The 25,120-nt window shown below is 38.3% G+C and overlaps 1 protein-coding gene across 5 annotated transcripts in view; it reads right to left on the bottom strand.

Moving 5' to 3' along the window:
- The window catches only part of LOC103472534 (semaphorin-6D-like), a 183,477-nt gene that overhangs the window by 91,430 nt on the left and 66,927 nt on the right, over positions 1-25,120 (bottom strand). For 3 of the 5 annotated variants that reach the window (XM_008422238.2, XM_008422234.2, XM_008422235.2), the window contains exon 3: positions 11,825-11,923. The exons of the other annotated variants lie outside the window; for them this stretch is intronic. The gene's annotated coding sequence lies outside the window, so the exon portion shown is untranslated. The remainder of the gene's footprint in view (positions 1-11,824; positions 11,924-25,120) is intronic. 5 annotated transcript variants of the gene reach the window in all.

The following is a 25,120-nucleotide window of genomic DNA, read 5'->3' as shown; positions in this document are numbered from 1 at the left end:
ATTCAAAGAGAAATCCAGATCAAAGTGAGCAAATGCTTTAGTACTAAACATGAATGCAGGATTACTTTACAACTGTCCCTGCAATGAAAAACTCTGTATGCCAGTTGAATCTTTTTCCAGTTCTCTGATACAAACGGCGTCTCACCGATATAAGAACGATGTGATGCAAGATGGTAGAAGCCTCGCATCACAAAGCGGTTCATTCAGAAAAAGAAAAGCCTTTTTCATCTTACTCCCATTCTTTGAAGCAAAGGCTGCGTTTTTATTCCCCCAAAATGTCTGCGTCACTCATTGTGGTAAATAATAACAGTGACTAAGTGAACAGCTCGGCCTGCAGCGGGGTTTAAATCTCTGCTAAACCTCCCGATTTGATCCGGTTCCAGCCGAGCGGCGTTGTTGCCACCGAGCGTCGCCTCCATCTGTCGCTCAGTCTTCCATCGCTGGCGAGCGGATCAGTCACTAAGGAGACGACGGCACCTGAGCACAACTGTCAGCACATCACTGTCAGCTCTAGGCACTCAGGTACTAAAGCAAAATCATGTGTTCAACCAGGATCCAGATTATTTTTTTAAAATAAAACTGTACATTCAGTGCGACAACTTGAGCTACTGATTTCTCATCAGCAGAATCTTTAGTGGAATTAAACCGGGCCTAAATACACGTTTCTCTGGGTCTGAAGTAAGAATGCACACCTGTTGGCTTCAAGGTAATGCAAACCAGTCATGTATTMTTTTCAAACGTTCATMTTACTGACCAAAACCAATAAAAAAAAGCCTTTAAACAGCCAAACCAAACCAACTTTATTTACAAAGCACTTTAAAACAACCACAGCTGATACAAAGTGCTGTACATTAAAACATAACATAATAAAAAAAATTTAAAACTTAGTTTAAAAACAAAAACATACTATTTAAAACTAGATCCCGCTAGTGCTGAAAGCCAAGTAAAATAGATGGGTTTTAAGACGAACTTTAAACTGAAGTCTGTATGTTAATCAGCTGAGTTTCCCCTGAAACAGTTTGGATTTACTCTGTAAACAAGCTGGATTCAAACACAATGTTTATCGCTTTAAAACCTCTGAAAATGTTATTTAAAGCATGGGTGGCGTCTTCATGACTWCAATTACTTCATTGAGAAAACAAAAGGAAACAGTTTTAATGCTTTTTCTCTGTTTCTAMTCTAGCGGGTTGTTCCTGGTTTACCTGTGGCACRTTACAATTTTGCTTTAAACATCAGTTATTGCTGATCAGAAGGTAAAATATTGCAAAAGGCAATGAAAGGAGGGATGTCCTCCTTATTCATTAAATTCAGATAAAACTAAGAACTCCCAGCATTTTCAATCCATCAACATGTCGACCAAGACAATATGCGCTTCTTTGAGTTTAACATTTTAAAAACTTTCCTTCATCTTTTTGTTTTCTAAAGGAATGCTTCTGCAAAGACTAAAGCACATTTCTTTCTTCCATGTTTTCTAGTGATTAGGGAAAAAAGAGAAAACAAAACAATGGAATCGGCTCGTCAGACCACAAAGAAAACCAGAAGCTGCTATGGGTGAAATAAAAGGAAAGTCGGTGCATCTCTTTGAACTAGATGCAAGAGCAGGTCCTKAAGTGACCCAACTTTTCTARTGTTGCAGAGTTAAAGTGGCCCAGCTTTTCCTGGAGCTGCAGCTCAGCTGGCCAAGTTGATGCTCCAACCTTTTTCTTATTCTTACAAAAGAGCCTGTTCAGATCTCTGGCTGTGAAAAACAAATAGCGGTGGTGTGAAACTGACTAAATGAGTACCTGAGATGGTCCTCACACACAGACACTGTTTGGAACAAATCCCAGGGAAAACTCTGCTTCCCGCGGCAATTCAAGAGAAGCAGCCAACCAAAGGAGTTCGTCTTCTACCTTATCCAGTCTGTCCTGAGCAAACMTGTCGTTTSGCTCATCCTCAAAACAGAAYAGACTCAAACTGCAAGCTGCAAAACGGTCTGCAGCAAGGACCGTCAGAGTTAACCTTCCTTCTGTGAAAGGGCATGCAGGGTCCGGAAAAGGGCAACTAACATCTCTGCAGATCCCACACATACTGGACATGTTTTAGTTTTTGGTTAAAAACTCTTGATGAAAATAAAACATACTGATATTTTAGCTGTTCTTTCATGATGTCTCACTAGCCCAAGCCTATAAAAAATAAGTTATTTGACAAAGTTAATTTRCAAACATCTAATCAAATTAGAAATGKTAAAATAAAACAATATTKTACGTTCACAGATGTGCATCACATGCAGCAATGTGATCTTATTCTTTKCTGCACTCCATCWTGTAGATATTTAAATGAGTGAAAACAAAGTTAGTTTGTTTATCATMCGTTTTMTGCATAAATATCCAATGCTGGGTTTGACATTTTCTGAGCATGAGAACAGGGACGAGCACGTTGTACAGCTAGCTTGATCCCTGGGCAGCAGAGGCAACAGTCCAGAGATGAGAAGATTACACTGGATTCATACTTGCCTGATTATCTGCTACATGGAAAGTGTTGTTTCTCTGCATGTGTACATGAAGGGATTGTGGTTTTATAAGAAATTGGCAGTATTTGACCCAGAGAACTGAGTGTTTTCCTGGGAATTTAAATCTCTTGCTAGTCTAACCTYATGTAAATTTTAATACRATTMTCCTGGTGTCTGCAGGACTCGCATGTACAACCGCATGCTGAAAGGTTTCCATGCCATAAGTGTTTGAAGCAAGTGGCAAAGTACACATGCCTTCAGGCGTAAATGCTACATCTCAGCTAACACTTGACACCCAGCACTTAAGTAAATTGTGAAAATTAAAGTGCTATAGAATTTACATGAAGAGGCAAGTACRTTTATTATTAGCTATGCAACTGTWTAATATGTGCAGACATTCAGAAGACAGAGAACATCTAATGTACTTTCACTTTAAATCAGATCTGTAATATTCAGGATTTAACATTTCAGAAAAACAAGACAAAGTTATTTTACAAGCAAGTTCAATAAATAATCCAGCATGTTTTTAGCATTAGCATAAGGTCWGTTTTCTGCTGGGAAATTGTTTAAGAATTCAAAAGTTATTTTACCTATATAAAACATTTCCAAAGCCATACGTTGGCACCTGTATGTATTTTCCGACTAAACATTCTGTGTTAAGAGCAGTTTAGCTGGTACATCTGCAGAGAGCGAGGTTGTATCCTGTCATCATAAATGATAGCCTGACGGTAGGTCTGGAAGATTTTCATAGCAATAATTTGGCCGTTTTTCACCCACTGACAGATGGACTTGTTCTGAAATACTCCGAAGCAAAGCTAGAGAAAACCTAAAAGGCTTCTGTCAGATCTTTCAGGGCCCTGCTTCATCTGCCGACAAGAAGAAATTAGACTCAAGAGCTTAAATCTTAAGAGGAAGATGTTGATTCTCAGGCCTGTCAAAGAAAAATGCCTCTAATGGTGAGAAAATGGGGAAAAGTTTGAGCAAAGGAAGTATTTACTGTGAAAAAAGAAAAATCGACAAGTCAGACGCCACCCAGCTTAAAATGTAGCAATATGAGTGCAATAGGTTATTTTTTTATTGTCTTTTTAGTCTTTAGACAACGAAAATGTGCTCAACCAACATAAAAAGAATGATTCTTAAGTTTTAGTTCCTTCAGGCAGTGATCTACAATTAAAAACTGTTAAAGCTACAACATCAAATGTATTTAAAAAAGATTACAAGAAACATTATGCAATTAAATAAGCAAAAGTAGATCAACATAGAACAGACAATGAACAGCAGGTCACGGTCCAGTCCAGACCAGTACAACTGTACTGGTCATGGTCCAGTACAGAAATACAGCAGAAAAAATGAGAAAATCCAGCAGTAGAAGCCGGTTTCTTTTCACTTCTTTCAAATAGAAAATAATTCTCAAAGAAACAGGAACAGAAAAAAAATAAAAGCTTTTGTATGAAGGGTGCTGCTGTAGGCCACCACGCCAAGTACAGGAAAACAGGAACTGTGAACTTTGAAATGCATTTCAGAATGAAACATGTTTCCAAAACTACTTTGAAATAAACAAAATAATGGTATTCATTTAGTGTTTGATAGTGTCTGATAGTGTTGTACCCAGTAGGTCAAAACAATACCTGACAATGCAATTTTATGACCAGTGGGCTTTCCATTAGTCCAGCACTCACACTGCATTATGGACATATTAAAGAAACTTACTAAAACGAATTATTTTAACCTAGAAGCTAGTAAACAAATGCCATCATCAACTTTCCAGCGAGTCCTACTCCATAATGTGCTGACATGTCACTCAATGAGGATGAAGCCATTACCCCAAAAGCAACATAAAAAGCCTGATAACAGGTTGTAAATACCCTCAGGAACAATGGTCTTAATTTTTGGAGGCAGTCTGTGGCATGATGAAATTAAAACTGAAGTGTTGTATTTGGAGGAAAACGCCTGCCTGAGAGCGCCGTCCCTGCTGTTAGGATTGGCAGCTTCATGTTGGGAAGCGTTTTTTTTGTTTTTCCCACAGGAGACGCACAAAACAGACATGATGTGCACAGAACAAAATGTGAAAATATTAAAGCGACCTCTGTAGACATTAGCCTGGAAGTTAATCTAGGGAATAAATGGGTCTTCCAAATCAACAATGAACCAGAGCGAACCACTAAACTATTAAAGCTGCTAATAAACAGCAGAGTCGATGTGCTGAAGCAGACAGACCTGATTTCAGCCCCATGGAAAGTGTGAACCTGGAGCTGCAGGTAAACACAAACCTGACTCAGTTCAGTCAGTTGTCAGGAAAAAATGGACCAAATTATCAAATGTTGCCACAAGTTTGACCCATGTCATACCATTTTCTATAAAATGCTCAATAAATGTGCAAACATCTGAAGAAAACAAAAAATAAGCTAACTAAGCATGATGTATTTTATACCGTGGATGAAAATATCAGTTTCATTTGTAAATAATAATAAAAAAGATATCTGATAAGATAACCTACTTAAATGTACAATTTCCAGGAGATTGTCTGTGGTCATTTGTGACTAATGAAAAAGGAGAGATCATGACTCCTGATTAATAAACTTGACTGAGATTATTAATTGTATTCTTCAACTGGAGACTAAACCTACAAATCACTTCCACTTTAAGAAAATGCAGAAAAATGAGCTAATATTATAGGAAAATGTTATAACAATCCACACACCGGTTTCAAAGCAGAAATACTAATTGATGTTTTTCTCTGAAACAGTGTGGTTAATGTACACATTTCATAACCTACACACCAATATTTTCACACACACAAAGCTGGGTGACATTTCTCAGCCTAACAAGCTTATCCTGCAACACTAAACAGAGACGCTGACAAAGATCTGCTGATGACAACATTGACCGTTTGTGTGTGTGTGTGCGCGTGTGTGTGCGCGTTGGCCACACGCTGCGCGACTCACCGTGATGATTGAAGGAAATGAGTTTTTGCCCTTTTTATCTTCAAGATTTGTTGTGTTTTCAAAAGCCTCTTTTAATGTAGTTCTGACATCCAATTCACTCTTTTCATCTAAACAAAGACACAGATTTTCTTTCTTTGGGAGGGAGGGATTACTTCAATAAATTTAGAAGTGCCTTCAAATAATCACTCCTAACAAGGATAAAAGACTCATCGTTTAGCTGGGTATTCAATAAAAAATAAAAGTGGAGAATAATTGTCTTGTGAAAACTGTAGATTGCCAGACAAATCAAGATGAAGGTCTCCATTTCAACTAATTTCCATGTAGTGATGAATAATTCTATATTTCATGAAATACGGGAGTTAAATGTTTGATCGCAAATCAAAGAACCTATTTTTCTGTCTCATAGCCAAACACAAAAGCACAACATTTTGTCCAAAAACCAATTTACAGTGGTCAGCAAAGCAAAGCAGTAAAATGGGTTTATTGGACATTGAAAATCTCCTGCTTCATAAAAACAGACAAATTATGCCCCGACTGTATAAACTGTCTCATGTATAATGGATTTGTGAAAATATGGAGAAACACTCACTCACATTTTTGGATCATCCAAATCAGTTTTCTTTGTCTCTAATGCACAAAATGTTTTCAATCGATCATCTACTTACTCTCAGTGAGCAAAAAGTATAATTTATAAATATGTTCACCAAGTGTAAAATCCATAAAGCATTTCTCTTGTGTTCTATGTCGCATATGAATAAGGTTTAGCCACAAGGTTTGATTTCTTTAGATTTAAAAGTACGTTAAGATTTCAAATCCGAAGTTTACAAATGCCATAATTTGTTGCTTGTATTTCACATGCATACATGATGCCACCTTCACATGAGCAGCCATAAATCCTCAGAGCAACATGCACACACATTCAAATAAAATCTAAAAAGATTAAAAGTTCAACAGATTTAAACTCGAATACCAAGAAACATGTCTGATTGCTAGTCTACATAATGCCAATTCTGGGATTTCATCAAACTCCCAAACCTGCACACTGGCAAGCAAAGCTTTGCTTCAGCAGATAATCTACGTATAAATCCAGCGCAGTTCTGTCAGCTCTAATCTGCTTCTCCTGTCGCTCAGATATCAGACTAACTGTCTTAAGTGCTGCTGAACAACATTTTTCTTTACTTATGATAAAGAACACCAGTGGGGGGGAAAAAAAAAGAATCACTATTTGCGATATTCATAATCACAGAAAACACTAAAAATAAAGTTTGTTTTAGAAATGCCCGATATATTAGCAATAGCATTGGTCTTGGATGATGTTTGTCATTTAACATTTTGATATCGCTTCGGTAATATTGACCCAGTTTTACCAAGCGGGGTAAACTCAATGTTTGCCCATGTTGTTGCATTTGTGTTTCTGGAAGGGGCCGGTCATGTGACGTTTGTTCAGTAATGTGACAGTGATCGAGAAACAGTGGAGTGTCTGATGTTGAAACAACAGGAAAATGTGCATGCAGTTGGTAAACATCAGCTATCAGTCATTATACCAATATTAATATACCACCCCAAATTTTTGCAAGTTAATCTGTAATTTCTTTGGCCTACAGGTTTAATATAAAATGCACAAATGTGCATGTCCGGTTTTGTCTGTCTAAACATAAAAACTCATATCAAGTGCAGGTGGTTATCTTCACATGTAATGAATTGTTACATTACTGTACTTCAGTGTAATTTCAGATATGAGCATTAAACTACTACTAGAACATTATCTTCAATATAAAAAAATGCTGCAAATTATTTATTTTTTTTAATTACGAATATTTAACTCAACAAAAAGCACAAATATGCACAAATTTATGGGAGAAGCCAGCATATTAGTATGTCATTTTACTTTGAAAGAAAAACATGTTGGGTTCCTAATGCTCCATTTGAGAATCATGGGCATAACAGGGCAAACGAGGAACCCACATGTACTGTTACCATGACGATCAATTTGGTAACCGAGAGGGGAAAGACGGATCATAATTTACTCAAATGATTTATACTTATTAGCTCACTTTCACTCTGATCGCACAAGATGAAGACGTTTCATGCGACTCAAGTCCCAAATCTCAAGTCTAAGTCAAGACTTTGTTTCTTCAAGGTTAAGTTTAAGACTTCAGTCACCAGTTCTCCAGTGACCTGGGCAGACAACAGTGAATACGATTATTTTCAACAAACATTTCAAACCAGAAATAAATGAGGTTAAGTATTGAAAGCGGGAAAAGAAGCTAATTACTCATGATTTTTGAACAAGTGAATTAAAAGGTGAAATTAATGAGTTTGTTGTTGTTTTAGTGGACTTCTGTAAAATCGTAAAAATTCCTTCAGCTTGTAGTTTGTGCTTTTCCTTCATTAAATTCACCAACAGTATTTCTGCTGGTGAATTTGAATTAAAATCCTTGCTGGCATGCGGGTTTTAGCAGCCGTCATCCCCTCATCAAAGACAAGAGTCTGCAAGCTTAGTGATGACAAGAGAATGAGCAACAGACGTATAGATGCCGAGTTCTCCTGGATGACTGGACCTCAGTCCTAGCAACACTCAACTGCCTTCACAGGACAGATTTTACAGATGAAATATTTGCAGACAAAGAGACAAGCTGAGACTTCTAAAAAGTGATAAAAGTTTAAAAAAAAAGAAATAAAAAAACTTCCTTTTGTCCAGAACTGAGTGAAATACTGACCCAGAACGACTCGACATGCCGGTTCTGGCCCTTATCAATCAAGTGCAGAAGATGGGAACTGTGCAGCTTTTTGAATTGGTGACAACAGCTTTGACTTATTTCTGCAGAAACTGCTGAAAAATAGAGCTCTGAGGGAAGAAAGTTGCTGTGTATAACATAGAATGATAAAAGCATAGAAATGATTGAAGCAAACAAGGCCACAAAAATTTAAATAAAATACACATTCGTTCCAGCTGGATCTATTTCATATGCAAATATTTTAATGACCAACTCTACAGGAACAGTAACATCCAATACAGCAAATTCCACAAAAGTTAAATAATTCAAATGAGCCCAAAGGCAAGCTTTACATTTGAGCTGCTTCTGCTGCGACTAAATGTTATTTTAAGGTGCTTCTGCAGAACCCAATCAAATGCAGAAAACAGCGCAGGGATCTTGTTACTAACTTTAGCATTACGAACAAACACTCTGAACTCTGACTGTACCTGCTTTTATAGGTGGAGAGACTCTGGAGATGCATTGTTTATCTTCGCAAATTGAGTATGTGCCTCCCACACCTACCCACCCACACACACACACCCACCCACCCACAAACACTCACACTTTCTCCCTCTGGCTCCCAGCTGAATTGACTGCAGACCAGCCTACCGAAGAGCTGAGAACGCATCAGATCTGAGCTCCATTAATTTGTCCTTCCAATAACGTCCAACACACACCGCTAGCTCATAAATACTCATCTGTGTGTGCAGACAGCACCACACAGACACCCGTGGAGGTTTAAATATAATAAAGGCCACACATGGACAGGCAGGAAGGCACAAAGCAGGAATAACCAACTGCCTGCCAAAAGCTCTCTGCACACAATTATACTTCCATCTTTGTGTGCAGCCTCATTGACAAAATGTCCCACAAGTAAACGGCCAACCCAACACCAGGGCTACTCCTGGCAAGACATTAAGACATTCATGAGAGCTTGGTTTTTCTAACAAGAACAGGGAAAACATGACAGCACAACATATAACATGGAGTCAGAAGCCCTTATATGTGGTGCATGAAGCTTCGAAGACTTTTTTATGCATAAAATATGCTGTAAATACAGCGACAAACTGAATTATCTCCTCACAGTTATGCAATAACAAAGTCTGGGCTTCCAACTTGCACATTTGGAGGCTTTTCTTTGACAGGTAGCCGTTGTTGATGTATGTCTCACGATGAAGAAGCTCTGCAGTTGGTCTGCTAGCGTCAGCACAAAGCAGGCGCTAGTTTTAGGTCCCATGTAGACTGAATGGGTGGTTTATCGATTGTCCCTCTGTAAAAACAGGATACACTGGCGCTGACACGGGGATTTGAACAGACTTGAGAATCTGCTGAGGGAGAGTAGTTAACACTCTGAAGTTTTCCTGAGCGCATAGCGAGGAGGGTAAACGACGACGTATATTTCAACCAATCGGGTTTACGAAAAAAAGCCTAAACCTTGGCTGACAGAACATTTCAGTTGAGCTGAAGAGGATTTAAGAGAACAAACAGCAAGCTTGACATGTCAACGCTCCAACCAAGGCCCAGATTTACAGAAGCTCTCAGACGTTTGCGTGATGTTCGAATCTGAAGCGGTGCTGAAAAGTTGGCTTGTGTTCTCTTTAGAGTATTCATGCAGCAAGTCTGAACCTGCAACGTTTACCTTGACCCATCCGTCATTACCAATGCTCTCCTCAGCTCAGTGGCACCTTCTTCTGATCTAATGCTGATGACAAGAGCCTAACCTCCTCCACTCAGTCTAGTTGCCCCTTGTGGAGTATGCAGCTGCCAGGGCAACCCCGACACCGACGAGAGGAAAAGCGTGAAGCAGCAGCAATGGGGTGATGTACAGAAAAGAGGCGAAGGAGAGAGGATGAAAAGATGAGACGGGGATGAGACGGCGACACTCAGTCTAAACCTGAAGTAAATCAGATTTGCAAAGATCTGAAGACACAGCGAGATGCACAGAGTGGCTCTCTGCTGTTGGTTAATCAGCTCTTGGCCATGCCTCTCTGGGATTAGGATGCCGCTGGGAGTCCCTAAAGAGATCAGCCCTACACATGTCTCAAAGAGAGCCGCAGGTTTTCTAGATCAGGGTTGATCAAAGCATTTTGAAATGTGGTCAGTTTCTGCTCTATTAATCCTGCTCCATTTTCTAACATTTGGTCATTTATGATCATTGCACTGAAAATGTGGAAGAGTTGCATCCATATATCAGCACTAGCTGTCAATACGTAAAACGCAAACGGTCAGATTTAAAAAAGAAAACATACGGTCGTGTTACAGGTTTTAAAATCAGAAATGAAAAAAATCATCCGATTTCACTTAGAAATGGCAAAAAGGCTTAAAAACTCAAACTCCCCCTTTGCTATACTGAGATTGTAATAAGTTGCTCAAACAAATCCGACTAATTTTGGTAAAGGAAGATACTGTATTAGTTATACTGAGAAAGAAATAAACACATTTAAACCAAACTATATGCCCCCTTTACTTTGGAAGGATTTTGTTTCTCCCAATTCATTTTTCTCCCACTTCAGGTGCAAGAAGATGCAAGACATTGATGACATAACGTCAGAGATCGATTTTCACACTGCAACTAGATACCGACTGGTCAATCTAATGATGCACAGGATGAACATAGTTTTACTGCAGCTCCACCAACCACTGAAGGTTATCTCACATTTCAAGAAACCCATAAGAGCAGGATTATGTGTCTGAAATAAAAACTGAGATTTTACCGCTTTAAAAAACATACAGCTACTGTAAGTATTTGTGAAATAAAATTCACAAAAATAACTACATATTCAAACATTCTATTTTACCATGAATTTCAATAAATTCAGTAGCCTTCAATAAATACTTATAAAGGTCTTCACATTTTTCACATATTTGTCCTTCAGATAAATTCACATGGGAAGTTATTCTTAACGCAACTACGTACTTTAAATAAACCTACCCAATGAATAAGAGTAGGTTAAAAACAGTGCTACCGTTTCTTCACATTTATTAACATTCTGAGGGAGGAGACGTGAACAAATAATGTTCAGTGTATCATCTAACATCTGCATCATTACATTTAGATGCAAAAGGAACATCGTGACCAACACTGAGGACACACTGAATAACTTTCACAGGCAAAGAGTTTGAAGACTGGAGGTTCACACCAACATACTGGTCCAAAAAGAAAAACAGAAGATTATGCAGATGTACAGCATCAAACCACTGACACAACAGACCAACTCAAAAGTGAGAATAATTTCTACAGTTTTGACTGTATTCTTTGTTATGTTGAAAGGTTGGACCAGGCATTTCAGGTTGTGAAGATTTTACTACCAGMTGTGTAGTTGTTAATTTGTTACACAATTTTCTTATGATAAAAAAATCTTAATAGACTGATTGATCAACTATAATGTTTTACTCATTTTCAGAAAAGGAGCAGTTTGATTCTGCAATACCTGCAATTTTGCWCTTGATTTAAATCTTCAGGACTGKGCAACATGATCAGCTATTGACAGGTTATGACAGCATGATCACTTACATTATTACCAACATCATACTAACAAATCACACTGACATAGAAGGAGCCCTTTTTAAAATAAAAAACAAATCCCGACAAGAGTTGCCTTCTTTGTTTCAGTAAAAATGTGACTTACTGGACTTCCCCCTGTGAAGACATGCTGTCCTGTTCTAATGGAACCGTTTGTGGCATCTGGATTAATCTTTTATGTCAAGTCTTCAAAGCCGAATCCACCCTGCAGGTGTGAGCATAGGATGTTGATAAGTTGAAAACAACTGTGGCTTTGCCAAAATACACACAGCTTGAAGCGAGAAAGGATGGGTTGAATCATGGCTGTAATCTCACAAATCTTGGGAAAGCTTTTTTCTCCTTACAATGGATGCTTACCAACACATGGCTGCACAAATTCCTAGAAAGAGTGTGAAGCAAAGACGATAAATTATTTAAGATTAGACAGCTGGGTCGCRCAGATCATCTTTTTCTTACAGTTTGAACACAAGAAACGAGAGTTTTTGTCTCTTTTTGTCCCATAGACATCTGAGGAAAGGACATGTTGAAGCGAACCACCTGTGTGAGCCGTCTGCYGGCTCAGTGATGTGGGTCAGGTTCAGACAAGTTAACCTGGGACTTTCTCCATCTCTGCACCAGTACAGGAGSCCATCTGGCAGATTACTTCACTGGTTTTTAACAGCTAAACTTAAAGCGGAGCTGGCAGCTTCAAAAAGCCGATTCGCCAAATAATTATTTGAGCTGTTGGAGTCGGGCAAGAATGTAAAGTTCTGTTTTGCTCACAACCTGAGAAGGTAACGAGTAAAAAAATAAATCTGGGGTTGAGATCTAATTAAAGCAAATATATTGATTTATTATTAATATCTAGACTTGGATATGAAGTGAAAGCAGTTGAGTGGTGAAGTGGACATGAGTTTCAAAATGCTTTGCTCAACTTATCGGTAGAATAAGTGTTGATATGGGATTCTGATATGGTGATTGTTTTAGAAATTACATCAATGCAATAGATTAAAATACTCCCAATCATTATCTGTTCCCTTTTCTAGACTTTTGATTGAATTTTTACAGCATTTACAACAGATTACACCAGATTTAAAAAGTATCACTTTTAGCTCTACAATAGATAGTCAAATTTCAATTTTGTTAACCTTTTGACTCTGGATGAATTGRGTTCAATTAAACTACAGTGTARACTCACTTATTTTAGCTTTTGTTAAAAATCCAGACCATGTCCCACTACAATCATTTCTATGGCCATAAAGGTATGAAATGAACCTTTATGCATGCAAACATTTATCCAAGATTTGGTAACTYGATGGATTAGAAACCATCTGAGCAATAAATCCAGTGATGAAYTGTCCTTACTACTAAATATATGAGAGTCAACTGTTAGTATTSTTATAATAAAATAAGAGTGAGTGGGAGAAACACCAACTCGGCCAGAAACTGGATGRATTGAACTGATTAAAGTGTAGAGGTCACCAACTTTACGCAGAGTCAATCGAAACCTCAGATTCTATAGTCAATCTTCGGATTAGCCATRGCTGAGCAGATCCATCAAAGCTTTGATAGATGAAATGTAAATTGCAATAAGCAGAGAGGTTGAACAGTTTGCTCTGGACCAGTGAAGAGATTCTCTGCAGTAGAGCATGAGGCTGCATGGTCTACTGAATGGTGAAGACCATGCAGTAGATCGTGAGGCTGCTGTGATTCCAGGTCCATAAAGACATGGATGAGTAAGTTTAGCAGGAAGAGTTTGATTAGACTGCAAACTGTCCAGACCTCAAACCCAGTAGGAAATCTTTGGCATGAAATAAAGCCAGACCTTCACGTTGGGTCAAACAAGTTTAATTTTGGAAGAAAGATTTTTTTTTTTTAAATCCAATAAAATCTTCATAAACCTTGTGAAAAGATCTTCYCAGAATAGCTGTTATAGTTGCAAAGATTATAATAATAAATTCTGTTTACACTCTGTCGTTTTCCCCCAAGCTGCTGCATTAAACTGGCTTAATTTCCAGCAACATTCAAAAACTTTTATTTTCCATTTCCGTTCACAGTTTCATTACCGCTAAGGTTTTAAATTAAACTCAGAGGATTATATGGTTGGCATATTCAAACCCACACAATTCTGCAAGTCAGCAGCATTGAGTCAGTCAACCATAACCTTCATAAACTGAAGCATAATTTCCACTTTATGGCCATTATCCATCAATCCCTTCCACAAAAGTGTACAACTAGTCTCACCAAGRTGGGCATTTACAACAGAAATTATTTGAAAATGCGTTTTATTTAGAACAGCCCTCCGCTTTAAAACGGGACATTAATCCAGCTGTGGTCATTAGACACACAGACTCCCCAGTGCACCACAACCAGATGACTCTGTCTGACACAGTTGCCAGGCTGCAGGCAGCAGCCAGTTTATCTGTAGTTCACTGAACCTCTACTTGTACTTACACAATATCCCTGCCCTGCATAAACCCCTGGATGGGCCAGTTCATTTGGACCTGCTCTTAACTGCACCTCAGCTGTTTAGATGATAAGTGACWGACAAACAAAAGCACCGATGCTGCCTGAGAGCCACTACTGCAGCTCTGTCTGTAATGATGATTGGACTGAGAAGCCATTACATTAATGATCCGTCTCCACAGGGAGGTTGTGGCTAATGATCGATGAGGTGGACAGAAAGGACAAGAATGGAGAGAAAAGCAGCAGCGAGAGAAACGTTTAGGAAAAGGTATGGAGCAAAAAGAAACTCAGGCAAGTCAGAACATTTTTAAGGAAGCTGTAGTTTGTAGTTGCTTTAATACTTTCTTAATAAAAATGCTTTCAATGTGACTTTATGTACAGCTTTGGTTGGTAGGTTAACTTACATACTTATGTTTGTAGTCCCAKGCCAACTCCATGGTTCTACAATCCAGACCAATATGAAAAACAAAACAACTGGGTTGGAAATTCAGAATATTTTTATTTTGTCAAAAAAAGAAAACCAAAAATCCTAAATACAAAAGTTATCCAAAATTCAGATGTGGAACTAAATCATATCCACCATCTTATCAATCCCTTATCCGTCTAAAGTATGTTGTTTTAGTTTATTGTTATATGTGGGAGTTTGTTTGTGTGCATTTCCCACAGGATCCTGCTAAACATTTCACTATAGGATTTAGATCTCGGTAGGATTGGATGGCTTCGAGTTTGACTTTATTGARCATAGTGTATTAAAACAGAACTCTCCTACTTTTCTTYTTTTGTTTGTTTTGAATTGATATTTTGAATTGTATTTATAACTTTGTTTAGTCTTTTATTACACTACCTTCAATAAAGTCAAACTCAAAGCCATCAAGGGCTATAAATATATTACAAACAKTTAYGGCTCCAAAACATCTACAAGGTATTTATTGAAATCTCAGTAAGTTATGGAGCTCAGAGAAATGCAGCGTTGCTGATCCCCACCTCCTGATGGCTATTATGCTTTTAAATAAAGTGATGCCGTTTTAAAACTACAGTTTGCAGTTTACAGGAATAATGAGGGATTTTTATTTATTTAAAGGAGGGTGTGTAAAAATCGACTTTTCTGTACAATATGTTATGCGAATCCCTCACATAAACTGAGCTTGTTGCTTTTATTCTATCACACATGTGTCTGCTGAGTTCATCTATACTTCTCAACTCAAAACTCCAAAGAAATGTCGTAAACGRCATAATGGAGATGCATTGTTGTGACAGAGGCTCAATTTCAAGGCTTAAAATTGCCAAGTCGAGTTTCTTTAAGGTATGTTTGATGTATATTTCTTATAACAACTCAATTATATTTGATTGTGCTATGAAATGGCACCATGTGCCTGGAGAATATATAATGCCCCCTGTTAAAACAAAAGCTATTTAGTCATGGTATATGACTTTCTTTTAATTTTCTGTTTACCATCACACTTTAAACTGCACTACTTTTTGTTAAGGTCRCTGCACCATAAGAAAGGTCCTGAACATGCCTGTAAACTGCCTTGGTGAAATAGGTGCTGCTCACAGAAACATCTTAATGCAACTCTGACCATCTCCCTCATCGACATCGGCAGCCATTCAGCTTCAACTCCAAACTCCACTAGAGTCCTTGAACCTTTGAGTCACAGCAGGTTTTCAAGACCAGCTGACAAAGCATTTTATGGAAGGGAACGTTCAAAGATGGTGAGCAGCCATCAAAGTGTSGTTCAGATGCACTTGGCTTTTTAGCCTCCAACTGCTAAGGAAAATGGATGAGCATCCTTGGTGCTTCRCGTAGCAGCCGTGAATTTCTTTTCTACATAAATAAAAATGCTTCTGAGGTCAACTTGCACACCTCTASTGTCGCATGGTTTCTTTTCCAGTTGCCAGGGTTTGTTGGCTGGATGGTCTCTGACTTTTTTTAATACTTCAAGAACACTTTTCATCTAAATTATCTTCATGTCAGTTCCAGACGACGGGTGGCATTGCTTCAGTGAGGATGAATGGGTCCTGGCAGTCAAACTCAGTCAGCTTTCGCAGCCATTTTCCCATTTTCTGCTCCATCACTGCCAACAATAAAAGTTCGACAGAACGAGCTTCGGCCCCTTTAGCTCTMCCCCTCTCTTTCTCAGTCTCCATCTGCTTTGAAGGATTTTATCCTCATCTTGTTCTCTGAACAGATGTTTACCTTACATCTTTCAAGCAATTAAATCTAACTTGAACTGCAGATTTAAAATGCAGAAAAGAACCAGAAGCGGCTTCAGACACTGAATAATGAATGATCGAAGTGATTGCCACACCAGACTAGCGGCAGGTTATTATCATGCAGCAGGTTCTCTGGACCTTACYATGGATCTCAGTTTGTTTTCTGTCTGACTGAAGGTGAATAAATATTTGCWTCTGTGTGGGGATATGTGCCAGCTCACCCACTTACATCCAAGTATTCATATGCATCGGAAGGCCAGGTGGAGGCGGACTCTCCAGGAACTCCGCAATTAATTGCAGTTGCGGATTATCCCATGGACCATTATGGTGATAGTCACTGTTCATTTCCTCCTGATAGATGGTCACATTTAATAGAGCCAGGGTGACCARAGGAGCAGCATTRTAAAATGAAAGGTGAGCCCTGGACAAAGCAGGTAGAAAGTTTCACAAAGAAAATATCTCAGAAAACTGATACWTACTGTTTTTTTTGCTATTTGACAATGARACATGTTGGGTCAAGATTTTGAGAACCGATTTGTCTTGATATAATATATCAGCGCCTTTATATRAAGGTGAACAATTAGTTTTCATCCCAGTACTCAAATCCAGACTTTAAATGAWAGMGTCATGCCGTTGTCAGGTTATACATCGACACCACTGGACCGCAGAAAGATCACATGTTGGATTTATTAGGGCAAATTAATCCTTATATTCACAAATAAAAAGTGCCAGAGGATTAAAGAKWTGTGAAGTTCTGGTGACTAGAAGACTTGACTTCAGATGATCCAGATACAGCAGCTTTTTGTCCCCGTTTAGACACCTTCAAGGTTGGTAACGTTATTAGAAATATGGGTACTTATAATCTAAATTCATTTATATATTAYTCTTACAAGTCAAGACATTTTGTAGCTTCTGAACTGCTTGGCCAGCAGCACTAATCATGGAAACAATATGATCGTAACAACCATAGCGAGTCAATTCACACTCTTTCCTCTCTATGAAATCTCAAATGGATACAAACCTTTTAATGTTGCCCGCTACCTTCACCTTTTATAGATTTTCAAAAGAAAGGACAGAATGGCCTTACTAACTACAAAACACAGCTGTCAAAAGACTTTTATATTAATATTTTGGCATATTTAACAGAACTCTAGTTAATTTCACCCGACTGTGTGTTTCTGCTTTCTTTCATGGCCTGATCCCAGGCCTAGAGTGGTTGCGTTTTGAAATATCAAAGCTAGATGGCAGGAAAGGGAGACTGGCAGCAGTGAGATCGCAGCAGGTTTGAACTGACGGCTCAACCTGAAGTAACCCGGCATGAAACAACCAAAACTGCAGAGATGGGAAATCAGAAATCTGACAAAACGACCAGCAAACATGGTAAAAGCAGCAGCAGTGAGTTTTAACCAAACAAAATGCATAGTATTTGTGATTTTTCTTTATGTAATGAACATCTTAACTGATATTTAGCCATTTTAAAGGAAGATTAAAGAGGAAGGTATGAGGGRAAAATGTTTGTTTCAAGGTGAAATAAATCTATTGCTTCTTAAAACCCAATGAGTAATTGCTTAAATAAATAAACTTCATTTGTAGGGATGACTAAAATAATAATCACTGATATTTTCCCGTAATAAAGCAGCCCTAATATCTATGATCTCGTTCACGTTCTCTTCCCATGAGTTCACACTTCTTTTCAACTTCAGGGCAGCCTTTTTGTTGACTGCAGCACGTCTGGCAAAGCTACATAAAAAGTGGGAGCCATTACCCAGAAGCAATGGTGAAAATATGTTGCGAGTTCATTTCCTTTTGTTGGCTGAATAGAGAGCGGCTCCAGAAACTGTTTGCTGAAACATATTTCTCCCCAAGAGCCCATTTTCCCTCCAGGCAAGTATCCAAAAGAAGTTGATTTTATTTGTGTACACACGGAAAGTAAAAAAAAGAAAAGAAAAAACCTTCTACAACCACACATCAAATCAATATTTGGAGCACATTAAAGCTCACAGCTCTGAAAAAAGGCCTCCATTAGTTGCATTAAGTAGTTTGAGAAYAATCAGCTWTGAAACTCTGAACGTCCCRGCTGTAATTTCAATATCASAGATCGGCATTTTAGCAGCTTAGCTCAGTCTTACATTAKAGCTAATGTTGATCCAGAAGAGCTGCACCGAGCGTGGCATCTTCTCATCAACAGTTGATCTCAGATCTCAACCATAAWCRCAGATATTTGTAGGGATGGAATTTAAAATGATATGAAAAGATTGAAGGGCGAGAATGAGAACAGGATTAAACTGCAGCACAGATACAAATCTAACATTTAATTATCTGCATAATGAGGCCTTGCCCAGTTTTCCCCCTACGCCTGGGTTCCCACMGGAGGCAGCATCAAGTTCTCACAAAAACACGCAYGTCACMGTCTACGGCTGCGATTTGAAACTACGRACTGCAGCTTGAACTATAAACATCWGAGCGTCTCATTTCTGCTGCCTCGTTCCAGATAAACAGACACATCAGACAGACAATTAACACTGACAGAGCCAGAAACACTCAGAGAGGGAGACTGCTGATTAGATGGGCCAAACTAAAAATAAAACTGACTATAAACAATAACAAGTGTGAAATGAAGGGAGGAGAATCAAATGAGAGAAAGTGGAGGCATCTCGGAGGTGGAAATGAATGAATCACTACACTGCATTTTTCTAGTGATAATCCCATTTTACTACACAGCTTTTGAATATAAACGACTGATTATTGTATAGTTATCACCAATTTTTTAAATCAGAAACTCTGCTTGCTTTTAAGAAAGAACAACCACGTGTGTTTAGAGTTTGAAAGTGTGTGTTTTTGTGTTCTTGTTCGTGTCTCACCAAATTAATTTGCCCCCCAAAGCTGCCAAATAAGATAACGGCCAATCAGATCTCCCTCACGGCTCCCCAAACTGGATAAGTGAAGGGCAGAAAGTTAATAGAAGCACACACACCMTTCATCTGTGTAATGCCAGGTTTAAACAGCTGTGATCTAAATCCCATCAGTTTATGGTAGCTGCTGGCTTACTTCACACCTAACAAAAGCTATTATTTAAGAGCAGAAAAGTCCTCCAGTCATTTYGTATAGGAGCTCTCTGAGGAAGCCATTTTTWAAAAAAATCTGAATTATTAAATAAACTTCTGAATGGCAGACAGAGCCTTAGGAGACACTTGCAAAACTAAATAAGAGAAGCGGCTCTCATTTCCTGTGAATATGAGCTCAAAGGACAAGATCTGAACCGATGTGTGTTTAGGATCCATATTTTGCATTTCACAAAAAGAAAAACAGCATTGAGGAAAAAAAGATAGATGAWAGGCATTATTTTAAAAAAGCAATCATTTTATATCAAGACCAAATAAATTGGTATCTTTTTGTGCAAAGTGAACTCTCAAGCAGCTTAAGATGGTTTAGTTGTTTCCACTCTGGATCATTATGTCACTTTTCAAACTGATTTTCTATATTTAGCTTTAAATGCAAGACTGTTCACACCCGGTAGATCAAGAGGATCGAGGAACAAAATTGCAACATTTGTTACATTTTCAGCAGATGAGGTTTGCATTCACACTGCACTGTATTAAACAGTCCTAATTAAATAAGAACCTGTTCACCTCCTTCCCTGTGGGGGCGCTGCATCAAGAACCACTGAAGGAAACGACAAAAACCTSTGAAGACGACACTGAGCGCACCTTATTTCTTCAAGAAATGTAAACAAAAACAAAGTAGTGTCAGATTTTAGCTGTTGTTTTAGTTGTAGGATTTTCCTTTTGACTTTGGTAAAAGATCACAAGCCATGTTTTCCAGACTTGAACGTTTGTTTTGGTTGTATTTACCCAAAATGCCCTACTTCTTGCTTTTGGAGCGGTCTCCAGACCCGTTGTATTCACATTTGCATTCAAACCGCGTCAAAGTTCACGTCAACCGAATCAAGACCAGAGTTTGTTTTGTTGGTCTGCATCAGTTTGTYTCTAGGCAGATGAACTAGAGTTTYATTAAAGTGGACTAAACRGGGTCGGTGTGAGCGCACTCTAAAACAGAGACAAACTAATTATAAATTGTTTTCTGTTAATGTGAGATCAGATGGAAGGATCTGGGGAAGCAAGTCACTTTCTTTTTTATTTGAATTCAGTGCAATCTCCAACTTATTCCACTTCCTGTAGAGAAAAGCTAAGAGAGTCACTGTTCAGCTGAATGGACAGTGGGAAAAATAGTTAAAATTTTTTAGAATGAGCAAGTGAAAGGTGTGAATTTAAGAGATTTTATAGATCTTCAGCACAGGTCGCAAATTTGTACACATTTGTAGTTTATTGTTCACAGAACCTGATGGTCTTCAAGGCGTACCCCGCCTCTCGCCTAATACTCCATTACAACTCAGGAGGTTCCAATGTAAACCAGCAAATAAAACTAACCAGACATTAAAATAGGACAAGTCATGTGTGAAATATTAACCACAAACATCAACATGTGTTAAGTAGAATTCCTCGTTGAAGTGATCAATAATGTTTTCTCTCAATGCAGGACGCTTTAACAAGCTGGTAAAGACTCGCCTTTAATTCTGTGTAAATATCAAACTGCATCACCAGCCGTTTGRCATTTACACAACAAATTATGCAGTGTTTGACCAAGTCTCCCAACTTGTCATCAAGCTCCAGCACAAACCACCCCTCCGTTTCCAAACAGCCAACAGGCGAGAGGCTGAGAACGCCGCAGACAGGTCATCAGTCCGTCACAGGGCAACATGCAGGCAGATCACACTGCACACACGCTAATGTAAGGGCCGTTTACAGCAGAGTGGCAAGTTAACCTGGCATGTATGTTTTCGCACCAGAAATAAGCCAAAACACCTAAAGGAAACTCGTACATGCAGGAACACCAAAATGAAACCAGGATTTTCTTGCTGTGACAACAACTGTTCAACTGTACGAAGCTAAAGCTTTTGGAGTTAGATTTTAAATTGTCAACTCTCTCAAGTTTTCACTGTTCCAATCAATCTATCACCGTTTTTCTCTCATTTTTGGTTTTTAAAAGTGTCAAGTTTTTCAGGTTAGAAAAAATTTTTTAAACAAAAGTACTCATAATCTTTAAACCTTCTTCCATTTTGACATTTATAACCAGGCCTGTGTAATTGGTGGGGCTCTTATGAAGGAGCACAACAAAGTTGTGTTTGTGTTTTAATCTATTGGCCRCAAGTAAAACCCAAACTTTTGCACACCGCGTTTCTTCGTGCAACTTTTCTTGTTCTCCAAAGTTTCCGGCTGAATGAAGTTTACATGCCTTTACGTCCATTTGGAAGTTGGAAAAAAAAAAGGAGAAGTTATTGACAGGGTGCAGTTTTTGCTGTCACAGTACGACAGGAAGCCCTGAAGTGGTGTTGTGTTTAAGTAGCAGCAGAGCAGCAACAGTAGCCTCTTCACACTGTCACTCTGTTCTTCCACTTCACCGTTTCAGTTCGCTGTAAATGTCAGAATGATTTTCCATCCGAGGTGATGCTCAGCAGTACGGCTACATCACAAAAACAGTCAAATTAAACAGAGCAAACTCACAGCTCCACTTTTAAGGTCTCCCTCTAGTCGTCTGTGCAGGTGAGCAGGACGAGTCGTTTCYCATTTTAATTCAACATTAACTMTGAATAGACACAAACAGCATGATAATATAGATGCAACAACAGGAGTTTCACTTGTTTTGAGGTGAAATATGACAGCAGAGTCACAAATCAATTTATATTCTATTTTTCTCTATAAGATAAAAAAAAAAAGAAACCTTTAACCTCCTGCTGCAAAAAATGTTTTCGGCACTCAGGTAAACACTTGAAAGAGTCTGCATCTAGAAATAATTTAAAACTAAAAACACATACTTGACAGGAAATATGAATAAATTATTGATCATGGAGCAGGCACCAATTCACTATGAATAATACAATAACAATGTGTCACAGTGTTTGCCCTGCTAGCCTGGCCCGTTCACAGCCACAGCTGCCGCAGGCTGAACACGAGAGACTGCTGCTCACTGCCATCAGCATTTTCTAAAAAAAAAAAAAGTTTCATGATGTCAGGATGTGACTGCATGAAAAGACCTTTCAGTTGCACATTTCACATTTATCACATTTAGCCGTAATCTGATTATTTTGTATCAAAGTGTGTGATACAATTATCTCCGTTTACGTTTGAGTCTGAAAAATGCATCCTATAATGACGAACAAAAAGTCAAATAGAGTGCAGAAGAAACAAGAAACTGTTTAATTCAACAGCAGCGGARAGACGCTCCAAGTAGCAGCCTGTTCATCTTTAGAGCTTCTGCATCGTTTCCACTTGCACAGAACCCCAGGGAGATTGTTGACAGACATGCAAACACACCTGGTTCACACCGTTTTTGATCCAAYGGTGGCCAATACGCAAGAGTCAAGAGATCTGCACTTAACTTTAACAGATGGTAATAATAACACTAGTGGGGCGGGGTATAAATGAATGATATATTTAGCTGGGCTAAACCTTATAGAYGGGGTGAAGACCTCTGACCGGAGGTCAAAGTAGAGTCACTGCTCCTTTAAATGGAAAAGGAGTAAGGAGAGGCAATTCAGCCTTTCTGATCAGAATCAACCACAGATGATCGGGTCAAAGTTCAATGGCCCAGAAGACAACAGATGCATGAAGGGAAGGTGGGTAAGCAAAAAGACTTCTATGCAATTAGAACAAGTTTCTTTCCAAGGATTATGGAAAAATAATGGCCTAAAGGCAGCAAAAATTATTTTGAAAGCTAATGGTTAGATCTGGAGCTTTATATTATAATTTTGTCAACATGAAGTTTATTATCCAATAGAAGAAACTGATAACATTACGCCATGTCAGTCAGTAGCAGTTTTTGACAAAGAAATGGGTTCAAGTCACACATTACAAAATATAATAAGAAAATCCAAACGCATATAATGAGATGTATAGATAAGAAATGTTACCCATGTAAAAACCTAACTCTAAAAAGTTTTAAATTCTCTCAAACTTCAGCAAAATGTTGGAAAAGTTCAAATTATTCACAATGTCTACAGAGAATGTTTGAAGCAGAACATGATGCTGTGACCAACACTGTAATCAGAGCCCAGACGCCGACACATTTTAATGACTCAGCACAAACAGGCAGAAAAACACTCGTCATGTGATCAAAGCCATCTAGAAATTACCTGGCAACAGCAAGCAGAAACAATCACCAAGCAACCRGAGGCAGAAAGGGAGAGCAGAAAAGGGGCGGGGCTGGACAGAGGAGTGAAGGAGGGGTGGGGGAAAAGACAAGAGGAAGAAAATGAGGATGGCRAAACAGACAGGAGAGGGAGGAGAAAAGAGGAGGAAAAGAGAATGTTTTTGATCAAGGTTGAAAGATTGTAAAAGCAGGAAAGGTAAAAAGAATGAGAAGGAAACACAGGAGAACAAAAATCGGATAAAAGAAAAATGTGGAGAGAGAAGAGAAAGAAATGAGAGAAGGAAAAAAATTTAAGTGACAATTAGTAAGGATAAACAACCCATAAGATACTATAGGAAAAGAAATAAAGAGAAAGCAAAAAGCAAATGTGATGGAGGAACCAAAAAACAGAATTAAACAGGAATACAGCAAAAATATACCTCAAAAGAAAAAAGGCTCGTTTTAAAAATGTGAACTGTAAAATATGTAGAAAGAAGGCACACAAAGACTAAAAACAGAAAAAGATGAGAAAAAAACTGGTGAAGAAATAAAATGCATYGACATCGGTTCTTTCTTCCCACAACAAAGTGAGAAATGGGGTTTATATTCATGTTCCTCTGAAACTAAAAAGAGAAAAACTGCCAAGAAATGTCCTGTTTAATTAATTTACAACAAGGAAAACTGATGCTTTGGACTGAATCAGTTCATCAAAAAACTACAAACCACATTTTTCTGGGTCTGTGTTGGTGCATGAGGCTCTGAACTCGGAACAAAATCCAAAAAAAGCAAAGCCAAAAATAAAAGCTTTGTGTGTGTGTGTGTGTGTTCTTGCAGGAAGCAGAGAGATAAGCCAACACTCAGGAATGCTGTCACTCGTTTTTCTTCACAGGCTTGATAAACTTTGTCCCGCGTCCTGCAGTTTCCCAGCATTCCTTAGTGATGACCACTGCACTTTCACACACATTAAACCCTGATAGTGTCAACCACTTACTCCACTCAAACGCTGCTCTTGCTTTCAGTGAATGGTTAACGATTTTAGATTTGTGGGATTACTATATTTTACCGTTATTTAGGATATTTTCCTCCTCACTTGTGTAAAACATGCTTTGATAATTGTGATATTTCTTTATTGATATTTAGAAGAAACTCAGACCAGACATCATCATTCAAGCAGAAAATACTTTCTCCCTGTCAGGTTCACTAATATCATCTGATAAATCGTTCCTCTCTAATGTAATGCTAACGTCAGGCTGATTCCTATTCCATCATGGATGCTGTCATTCCAAATAAAATAAAAAAATAAAAAAAAACATAAGTTTAAAACATCGTCATTTAAAAACCCCAAAGACGTAATTATTTCCAGTAAAAAGAAAAAGCCTTTACAGGTCAGAAGTGTCATCCTGAACACTATTACCTTTTCCACTTGTGTATAAAAATAAGTGTATTTGTTGTAAATAAAGCAGTTAATAATTTTCAAGATGAAAGTGAAGATTTGCTACTTTCACCCAGACATGTTTAGAATTCCTCCATATTCAAAATGACATTTTTTTTTTTTTTT

This window comes from Poecilia reticulata, linkage group LG11 (assembly GCF_000633615.1).
Source record: "Poecilia reticulata strain Guanapo linkage group LG11, Guppy_female_1.0+MT, whole genome shotgun sequence".
In the NCBI taxonomy this organism is placed as follows: Eukaryota; Metazoa; Chordata; class Actinopteri; order Cyprinodontiformes; family Poeciliidae; genus Poecilia; species Poecilia reticulata.
Note: the sequence above shows the minus strand (reverse complement) of the source record. Positions and strands in the feature narration are given on the sequence as shown.